The 16,135-nt window shown below is 41.5% G+C and overlaps 1 protein-coding gene across 6 annotated transcripts in view; it reads left to right on the top strand.

The window, feature by feature from the left end:
• AKT3 (AKT serine/threonine kinase 3) overlaps positions 1 to 16,135 on the top strand; it is a 304,406-nt gene that overhangs the window by 110,882 nt on the left and 177,389 nt on the right. Inside the window, exon 2 of one of the 6 annotated variants that reach the window (XM_044388011.3) lies at positions 28 to 175. The exons of the other annotated variants lie outside the window; for them this stretch is intronic. The gene's annotated coding sequence lies outside the window, so the exon portion shown is untranslated. The remainder of the gene's footprint in view (positions 1 to 27; positions 176 to 16,135) is intronic. 6 annotated transcript variants of the gene reach the window in all.

The following is a 16,135-nucleotide window of genomic DNA, read 5'->3' as shown; positions in this document are numbered from 1 at the left end:
TAATAAATAACTCTCTGCTTCCATTAGCTTCCGTGGGGCCTTTCCCCCGGCATCTGAAAGAGTCCTGAAAGAGCACTAAGGTTAAAGACGAAGTATCAAAGGTACATCTTTGGTTGAAGCCTGCTACGGAATACTATTCTAGAAATTGTCCATTTCTACATCGTCATAATAATAAGTAAGCACTCGTTTTTGTTTTTTTTTTAAGATTTTATTTATTTATTCAACAGAGAGAGAGACAGCCAGCGAGAGAGGGAACACAAGCAGGGGGAGTGGGAGAGGAAGAAGCAGGCTCCTAGTGGAAGAGCCTGATGTGGCGCTCGATCCCATAACGCCGGGATCACGCCCTGAGTCGAAGGCAGACGCTTAACCGCTGTGCCACCCAGGCGCCCCAAGCATTCGTTTTTTAACTTCTCGGCCCTCTTAATTTTAAATTCTATCGGGATTATTATTATTTGCTTTGCTTTTGTTACAGAAATGAGAAGTGTGTTGTAAACCGATGTTGCTTTTATTTCTGTGGGGGAAGTCCGTGTGCATAGGTTAGTCTCAAATCTCAAAGTCTTGGATCAGGTTGGCCATCATGGTGAGGGCATCAGTAGACCGCTGTGCTGTTTTCTGTGTCACAGCCTTTGACCAACTGTTTGCAAGTATTTAAGAGTATGCCACCCACTATAAATTGTGTTTGGTACCCTATAAACCTGTTAGGAGGACTTTAGTGTTTCACATTTAACAAGAGGACCTCAACTTTTGTACTTCTGTGTCAGATGCGAGTGCTTAAGGAGATACACGGTGGGTAAATCAAAACAACAGTGCTTACCTGACATACTGGTACCTTTGGTTGTGCAAGTGTAATTTATGCACATTTTCTTAACCGCTTATTCTACCTGAGTTTCCTTCTCTCCCTCACCATCCCCCCACTTAGGGCAAGTATTGTCTTCAGAACTGTGATTACACAAAGAAAGCATTCTCTCCGAGCTACTATCTGTATTCTTGACAAATGCTTCTTATTAGAAAGGACTTTATGGACAATTAGATTTTTTGCACTGTTACTGAAATAATGAGAAATGGTTTCAGGTAGTTTAGAAACTGTTGATGGATTTTGCTAGGAAGCACTAACGATCAGATGCAGAAGTCAAGCTCATCGTTCCCTTAGGTTTTCAGATCTTATATTCGCATCCAACATCCTAAGTATTATAACTGACTGGAGCTTTCAGCTTACAAACACTTCCTTGACTTGATTTTCCCAAATGGAACCAAGTTCCTGTTTCTCCACAAAGAATGGCTTTTTACTGGTACGTGATGAAGAGGACAGTCATTTGATGGCCACGTCTTTGACCCTGTTTTCCAAACGATTTTATTCTCTTATGTCTTTTGCTCATTCAGTTAACCCAGGATAGTTACTAAACTATAATACTACAGTTTTAGCAAAAGATTTATTTTTCCCGTCCTGTAGATTGAGTCCTTTTTATTTTTAAACACCAGACAGTGTGATGACCTTGTTCACATAATAAGATTCACCTGTTTTGAAAGTCTACAGACTCAAACATGTATTAGTGACCATATAATTCCCAAACGAAGCGTCAAACCAAATTCTGATCTGTCAGAATGAGCTTTTACGATCCATTTTAATATTTGAAACTGTTTAGTAAACTGTAAAGCAGAATACAAAAATGAGATATTTTTATGTTAAGGTTAATTGGTCCTCGGGCCCCATATTCATAGCATAAAGAGAAGCCACTATACCAGTAATGGAAGATAAAGTTTGTATCTTCTAAGCTAAGACAGCTTAGAAAATTGTTGAATGGGGCCGCTCCTTCTCTATGTAACTGTAACTCCCTTCTTCAATGGGATCACAGTTCTAGGATGGTACTGGGGTATTATTACCATCAACACATGTATTTTTAAAGTCACAGATTACTTCAAGCTTGAGTGGGGACTCTTAGGTTCTATGTTGAACTAATCATTAAAATATTTTACTTTTTCGTATCCCCAAAATAGCAATCAGGGCAATACTCATAGATACATGGCAGTTGTAGAAATTCAGACCTATGATTTCATTCCCCTTGAAGTTTCAATGATCATATGCATTCTAGTTGAGTATTTCAGTGTTTTAGAGTATAGTTTATTGAAGGTAGATAAACACTTTATATTTTGATCTTAAGGGCACACAGCTGGCATTGAAATGAATTTACTTCTGATTATAGAGAAAAACATCTTACAATTATTTTTTACACAATATTTTGTCAGAAAAAAATATCACTTTGATATATATTGGACCTTGATAAGCAGGGCCCTGTTGTTATTGAGGACTTTTTTCAAATAGTAGGTGGGTTTTTATAGAATTTTGAAGTAGACAGAAATATTAAGTCAGCTTATGTTCTGATTTTATTTTAGATGTGTGAAGACTTTTTGACATTATATCCTCCTCCCTGTGCCTAGCATGGTGCTTGGCACATAGCACTGAGTAACTATTTAATAACTGACAGATTTTCTTGAAAAATTTTTTAGAACACATACAAGGGAATTCTTTTAAGTCTAGACTTACTGATATGTACGGAGAAGAGTTACATCTGCTTCAGTGAAATACAGGATTGAACCAGATGGTCTTAATGAAAGGTCATTCTCCGAGTGATCTGGTATCTTTGAAATGGGTCCGTAGAAATCGTTCCAACAGCCATAGCTTATTGTTTGGGAATTTTCAGAATATACTGTACCTTACCTTAGCAGCACTCCGATGTCCTGTCGGCGTCGTTCTTTTGTATTGAGCTAAAGAAGAAACATTTTACCAAGTGGACACATTGTTTAATTTTGTTTTGCATTTACTAGATTGCAGTGCGAGGCCAATAAATTAAACCCAGGCAGTTCTGTTGCTAATTACACACAACTTCTCTTGAGTATCAGATATTCAAATCCATTTTATGAATATGGTAGGGAGAATAACAACTGTAAAACAAAGCAGTGTGCATGTAAGTGACTGTTAGCGTGCATTTCAGAAAAGGATAAATGCTCACCATATGGTACAATTACTGCGTCCAAGTTTTCAAATTAGCTTCTCTCATCCTCCTTATTACTGTCTTTAAAAAGAGAGGAAAAAACCCAACATGATTTATCTACTCTGCAGCAGAACTCTTGACGCAAAACAGCAGCCCAGTTCTGTCCAGTTTTTTTTCCCCTTAGCATAATAGAGGCTGTCGGACTTTTTTATACTAATTACTGTGTGAGCCTCAGATGAACCCCCTTCAATTCACAGGGCTTTGTTAAGGGAGGAGCTGTCAATGTGTCTGCCCGTTTGCAGCTGTGCTGTGGCTTTAGCTTGCTTAACATTATGCTGCTTTTTAGACTTGACAGAAGGGATTTTTTTTTTTTTTTTATTAAGGCAAAGCAGCCTTGTAGCGAAATGGTTTAAGCAGCTGCATTGTAGGGAAGCACAAAGAAGTTATTATTGTGTCTGTTTAGGGGGGTAGGACGGAGGGGGAGATATTCGGCTGCTGTTGATGCCGATTGTTGACTTGCCATCTGCCAGATAGGGAGAAGAAAAAAAATGACAGCTCCAGCAGGGTGTTCAAGAGGTTGTTTGGAGAGACGCATAAACATGTGCAGATGTCGAGCTGAATAATGGCTGGAACTTGAGACGGTTTATGATGCTGCTGATGTTTGTGCGTATACAGAGCGAATGTATGTGTGGATTTGGTTAACCAAGGGTACATACTAATTATCATTGTTTTCCTGCCTGCCCCCCTCCCCCTTATTTCGTTAATTAGTTTAGGGACTTAATACTTCCTCTTCCTTCTCTTGTTCACATATAGTTGCAGAAAGCAGCTTCTTCTCTAAATAGCAACGCAAACTTTCTCGTTGGCCCCTAGAGACGGCAGCTCATCTAGTCGGTTCATGGGGTGTGAATTGTTAACTGGGAACAGGAGATTTGGGCTAGGAAGTCAGGCAGGTAAATGGCCACGCTTTTCGTGTGTACACGGACAGTTTAACACTAGTCAGGATTGTCAACTCTTACTCGAGACTGAATGGATTTGTTTTATAGCCGACCACTAGGGGTGAGATAGAGAGTCCCGAATTTATTTTACCAAGTAATCCCGTCCTACTTTGAACTCCGATGTGACTAGTTGTGAAGCAAAGTTGTATGGGAACCAGGCCTTCTTGGCTAATACTCTTTTTTCCTCTCGGTCGTCTTTGATTCTGTGAATGACAGGCATACATTGTCATTGCCCAGTGATGGTTTGGCTGTAGGTTTCCTTCTGATCCCTTCTTGTCACTAGGTGTTAGAGATGTGCCATCTCTGTAATTTTTCAAAAGGCCGTAACACTCAGAGTGAATGTTTATTAATACCTGTTTGATCACTTTAAGTAATCAAGAAGAAACAGGGTGTAAAGTCCAGTTTCTCAAAGGTGTTTCTGTGTAGGACACCAAATTTTTGTAAAATTTGATTCCATATATTTATTTTTTAAAAACGTTTGTCAAATCTTAAAATCAAGCACGATGTGAGTGAAACTGCTGGAAAACAGAAAGAGAAGACTTGACTTCTCTTTCCCCTTTTTTTCCCTATTTGGATTTATATTACAAAACAACAACAAAAAAATGTGTGTGGTGTAATTAAAGAGTTTTTTTTTTAACTTTTGGTAAACTCCTGTTTTCCTAAAACATTTAGGATTTTGTTGCATGATTATGAAGCAGAAATGCCTAACGTGTGGCTGAAAGGCAAACATGACTGACAGAGCTTTCTGACCAGAGTACTGTCTTTGTGAAAGGACCGGAGGAAGATTATCTGTTATTTTCCACTCTTCGTAAAGAAATAGAGGTCAGGTCTATTTGGAAAAACTTTCGAGCTCACTGTCAATTTCTCTTCAAGTGACTCTAATCTGTGTTTGCTGCAAAGGCTTAGAGGCTCATCAGCCACCCTGGACCTTGCCTTTGTCTTGTTGCGTATTTAGTTTCTTCTTTTATTTAGAGGCCACGGATATGCCCCTGTTTTTTGTTTGTGGAATTATGTACAAACATTTGTTGTTTCTCGGTCAGTGCTGACCTCCCTGCAAAGTGTGGGAGCAAGCGGCGTGCCGGTTTCCAGGTAGGGGCATTATTAAACCGAGTGAGTGGGGTATGACAGGACGCCAGCGAGTGGCTGAACAAAAGCCAGCGTCTATAAAAGCAGACTTGCACTTCTGGGCTGTATTCATCATGTCCTGTTACTTCTTTTTTCAGAGCCATTTACAAAGTCTGAGCTGTGCTGGCAAGTATACATGCTAGGGTGATTATAATATTAGAGGCAGAGTGTCTTTGAACTTGGCACAGACCAGATTTCAGCATCACGTCCCTTGGATGAGTGACTTTACGGAAGTCCTTTCCCTGGTTAAGGGTCAGTTTCTTCCCGTGCTGGAGGAAGGCCGCCGGAACCGCTAAGGCACAGATCGCGGCAGGACTAAATGAGATGCTGATATATTTAGAATGTCTGGACCCCGCGCCCTGGGAGCTTTTCGGAGTATTTTGTTTTGGGGAGGTGTGGTGTGTAGGTCTGCAGATCTGTAACTGGTGTGAGTGGGGCGCCTCCCAATGCTGGGAGTGTTGCACGGTGAGCACGCACCGTTCTCGAGGTCCAGGAAGAGATGTGAGGTGCTTCTTAGAACCTTATGTCTATTTAGTGATTTAGGATTGTTTATCAATCTGAAAGGAAGATGGTTGTTGAAGGAGAATATAAGAAAACTATTGACTGGAACTTTCTGGGCTGTGGTGCAAGTGGTTATCCAGGCATGATTTCATACTGTAGCTTGTAAAATCATTTCTCTACTTGAAAAATTCAGCCTCAGATGGCTGAAAACCGTATTTATTCCTTTAATTCAGTATTAATCTCATTATCTTAGAACCACCCTTTTTTCTGCTATGGCCAACACTTAAGCTGTATTTGGGTTATAATTATTTTTTAAAACTAGATTTTCAGACATATCACAGTGACTAAATTTAATGATCGTAGTGAACAAACAACACTAAAAATAACGTTTTATCTCCTCGTGGACTTTGAAAACAAGATGGGATTGCCCCAGCTCCTGATTTTGCAGCTGAAGACACCGATGAGGCTCATCCAGTGAGTGGCACAGCGTTTTCCTGGAGGCGAGAGGGGGCGGCTGTGGCCGGCGACAGTCCCTCACGTCAGCGTAGCCTGGTTAGTGCCCACACGTGTGCAGGTGGTAGGTGTTTCCTCAAGGTTTTTCCTTTCCTCCCTGATTTTGGGTGAAGAGTCAAGGAAGGCATCTAGCTGCTTTAGTGGTTAATAGGACTGGTATAGTGACTAAGGACTTCTGTTTTGGTTTTGAAGAATAAATTGGTTACACTTAAAAAAAAAAAAAGAAAAGAAAAGAAAAAACCCCTCAATCTGAACGCTGTAGAACACAATGCTGGCTTCTCTGAAGGAGATTTTAATATCTAATAGCACGTGGTGATAAATGCCAGTGTTCATATACAGATAGTTAAGTGTTACCATTTAATTTTCTTTTTAATAATGGCATTACCAAAAACAACTTCCAGTACCAGAGAAGTGGAAATATCCCCGAGCCCATGACACGTGGCATCTCAGATGACGAGGAGACTCTGCCGCCGTGAAGACATATGAGTGAAACTGGTGCTCGGTGTATTTTCAGGATAATCCAAAAAACCTTGAGGAACTTCTAGCGTTAATGGTATAGAGATGCATTTGAATTGTGCCTCAGAAAAATCCTGCATGAATAGTAATTTTTAAAAATATTGGCCAGTATGTTGAAAACAGAAGAGTATTTCTCTGTCTGACATATTCTTTAAGGCATCTTGCTAAATGTTTTGGCTTAAAATTTTTAATGTGTTTTCGTTTCAAGAAAATCTGATTAAAGATGTTGGTAAACTTGGTAGCACTTTTTAGAACAGAAGATGATTAAGATACAAAGGCAGAAAGGCAGAAACCGTGAAGTTCGTGTAGTTTTTGGCTGGGCAAGTCACTTATTTGCTTGAGACTGGAACACAGCATCAAAGTTCATAATTTTATACTTTTCAGTGAAAGCACATAGAACAGCAGCTGTTGTTTCCTGGCATCTCTCTGAGGAGATATTTAAACTTAAGTATATATATTTATTATAGAAAAGAGTTTTATGAAATGACCTTCTTTCCCTTCTCTGCATTTACAGTATGTTCCACTGACTCTTAGGCTAACTCTAGGTACTTTGTGTTTTAGTAAAATAGGATTTGGAATGCAAGAATTTTTTTTCTTCGACCTTAAATTTTCCATAGTATAGTATAATTCAAGAAGAACACAACTGTTTAATTCCCGTAGCACATATTTTAAGAACCCTGTTTAGTCAGAGTTATGCCAGGTACTGGTATAGTTCCTGAGAGGAGACTCACCCCTTAACTTGGGGAAACAAGGGCTTAGATGCAAACACAAATTCTTTATAAGAGTGTATTTCCACTAAATGGAAACCATATGTGAAAGTAAAGCTTGTTACTTACCTGCTTAGAATAATTTTTATCTCCCTTCAGGAGGTCACTTACTGTAAGACAACTCTGGGCTGTGTTAGTTGGGGGGCGTTGGTGGCGTGTGGTTGGCTGGTCACTAGAGCACTCACACATAAGGCTCTGACGTGAAGCTTAGCACTTTTTATATTCTTCAGTTAAAAGTTGGCCACGTCGCTGTAGTGTACAGGGCTGGTTATTCATTGTTTCATATCCAGTGTTTGGTACATCCTAAAAAATCTTTGACGTGCAAATGCCAGAAAACTTTTTTCCTACTCTGTGTGAAATAGGTACTTTCTGAGGAAAAGGAATAAAACACCCAGCGCACGTTGCATTAGATCCAGGAAAGGAAACTGATCATCCTCACGCTCTGTGAAGATGTTTCCAGTTTTAGAAGCAGTCCAAAAATGCGGTCAGTGCTTTGACCCTGCCCTACCAATTTATCGTTTGTCTTATAGTTTAGTAACAGGCGAGGGATTTGTAATAAATGAGCCCGTTGGCTCTGGGCTGCTTGTAGGAAGACCCCCCGTCACCTGTAGTTTGGTGCTGAATGTTAATCTCTTAGAATTACTTTATCTTTACTCCAAGATTCCTATGTTCTGGTGTCTTGCAGTTTTTAAATGACAAATTACCCTGCAGAGACCATTATGACAGAAACTCGAGAGAACTTAAGAGAGTATTTATACAATGCAGAATCATTTATGTAATTTTTCATTTCGTTGGATTTTGAATGACTTTCATGACTGATGCCTCAAGTCATTTTCCTTCATGATGCCTTGATTTCAGGAAAATCTTTCCTTTCAAACTTACTGGAAACTCTTGAAAACAAACACTCCTATGCTTGTAGAGGTACAGATGATGAGGAGGAAAGAAATATTTATGTATAATGAGAAATATGCCCATTTCAGGTTTTTTTAAAAGGTGATTTTTATGGGAAGGGTAGGTAGATTGCTTTCTGAAATTTCCTGTCTATGTGTTAGGTAATACTGCCCTCAGAGGGCCAAGGTAAGTAAATTCATTTTTAACATTGAGAAGCAGCTTTTCTGCTCTTTATCTGATCAATAAGCTTGCTTTGGGGAGGAGGAGTGAACTTCTTTGAATAATTGAATAGTGTTTGATTTGTTCTGTTCTTTTGAAAATGTTCGCTGTCCCTGCACTTGCGTGTGCTGACCACATCAAGCCCATTCAGCCCTTCTCTAAGAACAAGAAGGCAGATGACGGCCCACAGGCTGCTACATTAGATCGCTTTACAAAGAGGATAAGAAAATTATCTAGGAAAGTTAGGATGATTGCACTTGGGTGTCTTTTGCTTTTTGTCTCTTGGATAACAGATAATTCTGACATTCAAAAGTAGTTGAACCACACTTTTGAATATCTAACCCCATTCATTGAAATGGAAACATTTTATTCCCTTCAGTTTTATAAACTTAAGCATAATCACATCTTTACGGTACAAATCAAGAATAATTTACTTCACTGGATATGTAGTCATTACATATAAATACAAAATGTCCTACCAGTTGAAATATAGTATCATTCCTAAGTAGTTTTGAAAGCCTAACATTAATGTATGGTTTAACACATACCCACATTCAGAGTGGTTGAGGTTAAATAATTAACTTGCAAAATAAAAAGGAAGAGTGAGAGAGGACTGGTATGAAAGTAATGAGTTGTATACCCTTGTGTTCGCTTTTTGTATGTGCTAACGTTTTATGAGATAATCCAAAAGAAACACGGAGATGTCTAGTCGTAGATGCAGTGGATTGCTGGATTTTTTTTTTCCCATAGAGTTACTTGATATTGGGTTAAGAAAGATGTTTTTGGCGTTATCTGTTTTTAATAAAAGAGTTCGATTGGTTGAGCATAAATGATACGTAACTCATTGTTATCAGTAATATTGGATGAAAATAGGATATGAGCAGAGTGAATAACAAAAATTGAAATTTTATCCACAAAAAACCAGTATCTGCTCTGCTCAACTAATGTGGAACAGTGACAGTTGGGCCAAATGAGATTAACGAATTACACTTTATTTTAAATATTCCTCTTACTTTTGTGTAGTTTAATACGCTTCTGTGTATGAAGCACTCACTATCTCTTTTTTGTTTAGCCATACTTGATTCATTTAACAAATGCTGTGTAATGCTCAGTATGAGCCAGATGTTCTGTGTACTTCATAAATATATTTTTTGAAGATTTCATTTATTTGAGAAAGAGAGAGAGAGAGCATGAGAGGGGGCAAGAACAGAGGCAGAGGGAGAAGCAGGCTCCCCGCTAAGCAGGGAGCCCAGTGCGGGGCTCGATCCCAGGACCCTGGGATCAGGACCTGAGCCGAAGGCAGACACTTAACCTACTGAGCCACCCAGGCGCCCCCCTCATAAGTATTAATTAATTTCTTCTAAACTATTATCCCCGTTTTCCACAAGAGGAAGCTGAGGCACAGAGATGGTAAGCAGTATGCCCAAAGGCGCACAGCTAGTTAGCGGCAGAGTTGGCCTTTGAACTTCAGAGCACATGCTTCCTGCCGCTGGTATAATACCCTTCCTCCTTTGAGGGTGTGAGCAGTGTGGCAGAGCAGGATTTTGTTTGTTTATTCAGATCTCAGCTTTGTCCTTGGCTTGTTGGCAGCGTCCCGGAGCCTCCGCATGGCTGTGCTGAGTGAGGACGCCCTGGCACGTGTCTCTCCATGTCGCTGTGGGGAGGTCACGGGGTGAAGCCTGAGCACTGTGCGTGGGGCCGTGTGCACTTCGGTGTCCCCTTCGTCCCGCCGTCTAGCGCTTCTTCCGTTCACCACTTACCTGCCGTGAGACTCGTCTTGGTCAGCATACAGCCTAGGAAAAAACGAAGGGGAGGAGGATGGGGTTGGGAAGGCCATGGATTCAGCCCCAGAGGAATAGAGTTTGTGGTTTGATTGGTATCATTTTGGGGTCTTGAGCTACTGGAAATTTATTATAGGAGTCACTCGATCGGTGACCGTCTGAGATAAAACCCTGTTTTGTTGGGTTTTATTCTACAAGGCAGTGATTCGAGTATCGGGGTGGGAGGGTTGACTCACCTGAGGCTTTTCTCAGATGGCACAGGCCTTCTCCCGAGGGGCAGGCGCTACTGCCAGCCCCCACCAGCTGCCCTCGGGAGACCCTGTGATGGTTGTGTATGCGCCCCATCAGACGTGTTCTCACTGGAACGTGCATTGAGCTGTGCAGCGTTGTGTGAGAGTGAGATTTCTGTTTGAGAGAGCTTTGCTGACATGAGTGTGGTTCACGTAGTGGTCGTAGTGGTAGGTTTGTTTATTCAGTTCACGGATAAATACCAGCCTGCTCTGTGGTAGGTGCTGGATGGAGATACACTGTGAGTAGGTTTGGTTTTGGACTCCCTGCCTCCGTATCTGATACTCACTGAGGCTGTTGACTGCTGTGTAGGTATGATGTGGGAGATCACGTTAATTTAAACATTTAGGGACTCGGGTGGCGAAATGGAAAATATTTCTAGTAAAGAAGTTGTAAAATGGCATCTTTTAAAAATTTGTCCATTTCTTTGAAACTGTTTAAAGTTCTGTGGCCCTAGCTACTTTGTTAAAACAGTACAGGAATGTTCAGTGCAGTGTGTGGCATTGGAGACTTTTTGCTGTCGTGCAGAAAGCAGATTAAAAAGAAGGCTCTGCTTTCACAATCTACAAGGGCGTAAATGTAAGCAAAATAATAATTTAGCTCACATTTAACCCAGCAGGAAGCTGAGTGCAGATTGAGTAATTCTCCACAACATATCTACTGCTATGTAAACTAATCTCACGGTTTGTTCTTCATTACATTGCCAAGATGCTGTGTTTCTGTTGGCTAGTTTGTGTGGATGCTTTTTGTTCTCTCTTTCTTCTCTCCATCTTGCCATTCACCTTGCTCTTCTCTCAAAGTAAAACTGAATACTGTAATTCTTTTAAGATGTTCTTAATGTTTAAAAGAATAATGAGTAAGTGTCACATTTTTGTTTTCGAAAAACAAAGGGAGACGGGATTTGGTTAACTGATTTACAGAATACCTGGCAACAGAGAGCAGAATGCTTAACGATAGGCGATCATTGTGCAGCTTTCCGGAAAAGAGAGGAAGATGATCAAGTAGGTGAAGTACCGGCGGGCCCGCCGTTCTGACCTCAGACGAGGTCACTCTGGAACATTTGGGGTATACAGCACGTGGGTCCTTTTCTCATCACTGCTTCAGCTTCAAAGCGAAGCCTGGACCCCTGCCTTTAGGAAGGAGATATGAAAACTACACCTAATGTAAAAATGACAAGTTCATGCATTATGCAGTGGAAGCACAATTTCTTGACTATAATATCCTTTTCAAAATAATCACGAAGGAGCATATGTGGGAAAGCAGAGGAATGTGGGTACATCTGGAAAGCTTTTAAGGCATCTTGGAAGCACAAGGCAGAATCGCCGGAATTGTAAACACCTTCCATCTGGCCGGCTGCAGTGGTACCACTGACCGGTCCAAGAGCGGACAGATCGCTCAGGGAGCTCCTGTGACAGCCAGACGAGCAGGGGGAAATCATCAGGAACATTTGAGTGCTCTGCAGTAGGACCTCTTTGGTCAGTACTGTGCGGCAGCCGTGAGAGGAAGGGCCGTCCCGCAGGCTCTGCAAACCGAAGGCTCCGGAGTGGCGGCCTCGGCGAAATCGGCCTCGGCACGATCGCCAGGTCCCCGCGTGCGGTGTCGGGAGGCTTCAAAGAGGAGCGGGCGCAGGCCGGGAGCTCGCCGGGAAGCGCTGGAGGCCCCGTGCTGACGTTGCTGCCGGCGGGTCCCGCGGGAAGGCGTCCGAGCACGTGACGAGCACCGGCCCGGCCACGCCCCGGGGAGGGGCCGCCCCTCCGTGTGACCTCCTCGGTAGGTCGTGGAGACTGAGGAAGGAAGTGGGAGAATTTTTCGTTTTGCATTGTAACTGCCCAGGGCATCCCCTTTTCCGCAGCGCTGCCCTCACAGCTGCCCGCCCTTAAAGCTCCGGGGGCGCGGGTCCTGGGCCCCGAGCGTCGGTCCCGCCTTCTCGGTGCGCGTGCGCAGCCCCACACGCAGGGACTTCGAAGGAGCGACGGTCTCAGAAGCCCGTTTCCCGCGGGTCCAGATCGGAGTGTTTGAGAACCTTGTCCTTGCAGCTGTGATGCTTGGAGCTGCGGGCAGCACCTGACAGTGAGGCAGCAGGGCACACGTGGGCAGCAGACCCCGCCCAGTTTTCGGAGACCGTGGAGACGCAGCCGGAGCGGTTGATGACGGGCAAGGAGGTGGCGCAGATGACACTGCGGAGCGTGACACTTCCACTCCGACCAAGGGCAAGGGAAGAATACGCCGGAGAGGGCTTAATAAAAGGGGATGACAGCCCAGCCTTTAGGTTTGTAGGAGCTGGAACACCTAATCCACATGTATCTAGTAATCTCGTAGAATATGCAGTAGTTTCATTTTTTAAAAGATTACGTTTCAGATTGTTCCTGTGAGTTGAAAAATTGTTACTATGCTAGCTCATTGCAATGTAGATAATAAAAAAAAAAATCCTTAGGATTATTTTCAAGACACTTGTAAGAGACGACGATGATAATTTCAGTGAGAAATTCTACTTCTTTTATTCCCCGAGAGACATTTGTAGGTCTTTTACTTAGAACTAATTGGAATGGAACACTTGCAACCCACTATATAAAAGTGGAACAATTTCAGAGATTGCAAATGTTTCGTTTTGTTTATCATCATGCATTTCTGCAGTAACTGCATTTGACTTTATGATTTTTAAGATAGATAAGACATAGCGCATTATTGTGAATTATATATTCAGTATTTACTTGTTTGTGTTGCTAATATTTATTTATGAAAATCCACTAGTGGAAAAAATAACCTGCTATATTTTCTCTTAGGTGGTTCATTTGTAAATGTGGTTGGCATCTGTCAACAAACAACTAAATAACGTAACTATATTGTGAACCGTGAAATTAATCGATTTTATACTGCTGTCAACGTTAAACCTCTTTTTGTCTTAGGTAAAGTTTGTCCCATGAAGACTTTTATTTAAGATTAATGCTTTCTTAAAGTCATATAAATCTATTTTGACTGAAAGCTGACATTTTGGAGTTTAAAAGCTCTTGGGAAATTTTAAATTATTTGATTTTCATGGTATGGTGCCCTGTGTATATCATTTGATAAAAATAATTAGGGAGATCTAAGACTTCAGTTCGTTCTTTTTTTTTTGGAAGACTATTTACTCTGATATCCTTACCTTGTCTCAAAAAATAAGAATTAATTAATTAATTAGTTTTGATGTGGGATAGCCTTTTCATTTCTTTAGAGAGGATTCAAGTTTTATATACCTGACCCTAGCTAAAGAGACTTTGTTTTGGGGGGCGATAGAGTAAATGTATTACTGACGGTTGCCTGTTGCCTCACTTATGACCATATTCCCGAGTGAGCGTACTAGGGATCAGTGGAATGTTTAATGCAAGGTTGGAGATGAGTTGTAAATGATATTGCCATAAATGACAATGGTTCCTTTTAATAATAACAAAATCTAACTGGTGCTGCGCTCAGGTGAGAGCTTTCCTGTCCTGTCCTTCAGGTTGGTGCTGTTATGCTTCTCAGGTTTCAGATCAGGAGGCTGCGAGTAGAGAGCTTCAAGTCCTACGGCTGAGAAGTGGAAGAGCCTGGATTCAGACCCACGCTGGGAGGCTGCAGGGTCCTTGCTCAAGCATAGCGTGGTCCTACCGAGAGCACTTGAAGGGTGAGGCAGGAGAGCGGGGAAAGAACCGACACCCCACTGGAGAGGTTCTTGATCCAGTACTGACCACAACTATTTGTTGTGACTTGTATTACACAGCATAGCATTCGTCTTAAGCAGGGTTTCTTTGGTCTGAAATGTGACCCACACGCCTCACCACGGTGATGATATGGCCGGTTGCTTGTTTGTGTAAATACTGTTGGCTCCCCCCCCCGGAAAGAATGAAGGTGCAAAGAGCTTATTTGTTCTGAACAGACACAACGAGTGTGGATATTATCCATTTTCCCCTCTGAGATGACAGAGACAAATAGTAATATTTGTTAAAAATGTGGATTGTGGGGCGCCTGGGTGGCTCAGTCGTTAAGCGTCTGCCTTAGGCTCAGGGTGTGATCCCGGCGTTCTGGGATCGAGCCCCACATCAGGCTCCTCTGCTGGGAGCCTGCTTCTTCCTCTCCCACTCCCCCTGCTTGTGCTCCCTCTCTCGCTGGCTGTCTTTCTCTCTGTCAAATAAATAAATAAAATCTTTTAAAAAAAATGTGGATTGTGATTAAACATGGATATAAAATACAAAGAATATATATTCTCGGGAAAGCTGAGCTTATAGCTGTTTCAGCTTTATGATGGGATAGTGGTGCCTCCTTCCCGACGTGCCCTCGCCCTCTTCCTTGGGGGGTGATGAGCTTGGGAAGCCCGTGTGACAGCACGTGTGAGTGGCTATTAGTAATTTCAAAAGCTGCGTCACCTGGATCTCAGAGAAATCAGAATTTCAGTTTGTTTGCAGTACAGCTGTTGGTAACCAGTGTCATTCATTTTCTTCGTATTTTATTCTAGGAAAGTAGCTTATTTTAAAAATGATGCTTAAGCATTTTGTCTAATTAAATTCTAAATGATCATGTGTGTAGGATTTGTGAAAAACAGTGCTACACCTGTACAGACTTGTTTTCAATGGGATTGTATCTATAGCTATTTTAATAACACCATAGTTCATCCACCTAATTGTGTTTTTAGCATAGCCCATGCCAGTGGAGGCGAGGCCTCCAGTAGATGAGTGAGCCTTTCTGCACTGTTCTCAGCCTGTACGTACTTGACCGCACATCTAATTGTCTACTTCTTGGGAAGTTAGAGTTGGGACCAGGTTCTAGACACAACCGTGCCGTACAAATGCATGAATCAAATATTCATCAACATAATTCATTTCTAAGGGTCTTTTTTCCACTTGTATGTCTGAACAAATCCAGGGATTTCCTGGCTATTCCAGGGATGTAAGACCATTTGAACATGGTCATCCATCTGCTTTTAGTCCTTAGACATACATTTGCACTTTTTAAAAGTTGAAGTCACCAAAAAGTGCCAAAGCAGGAGCTAGAAATGTGATTGTCAGTGAAGTACTAATGAAATAATCTGTAGTATGAGGATTATCAAATATAAATGTAATTTGAAATTAGGTGAACAGTAGGAAATGAGCACCGTCAACTTCGTTGGCTAATCCTGAGTTGAATGCGTATCGCTGATAACGATGATCCACTTGAATACTCTATCAAAATAGTTAGGTGCAAAGTGAGTATGAATTTAAACTCATACCATCTCCCCTCTGAGGTGATTATTAAAGATTACGCCTGAGAGCCAAAATATTATTTGTACTCAGCTGGGGAAATCAAGAATGTTCTCTGTGGCCAACATTCACTCAAAAACACTGAGGTTTTTTATTTATTTGTTTTAAGAGCTACAGGAAATAAATTATTAAGTAAAGTAAGAAAGTTGGCAAAAGTCCAGAATCTGAAGTCGTTATATCCAAGTAAAACTGTGATCTGTAGTAAACAGCCTCTTCCAACCTCACATTTGACAAATAGGATTCTCTCCTATTGATAAGAGCAAGGTGGATTTTTTCCTTTGCGTTCATAAGATATTAACT

This window comes from Ursus arctos, unplaced genomic scaffold, assembly GCF_023065955.2.
Source record: "Ursus arctos isolate Adak ecotype North America unplaced genomic scaffold, UrsArc2.0 scaffold_2, whole genome shotgun sequence".
NCBI classification, from domain to species: Eukaryota; Metazoa; Chordata; class Mammalia; order Carnivora; family Ursidae; genus Ursus; species Ursus arctos.
This window is presented reverse-complemented; position numbering and strand designations above follow the sequence as displayed.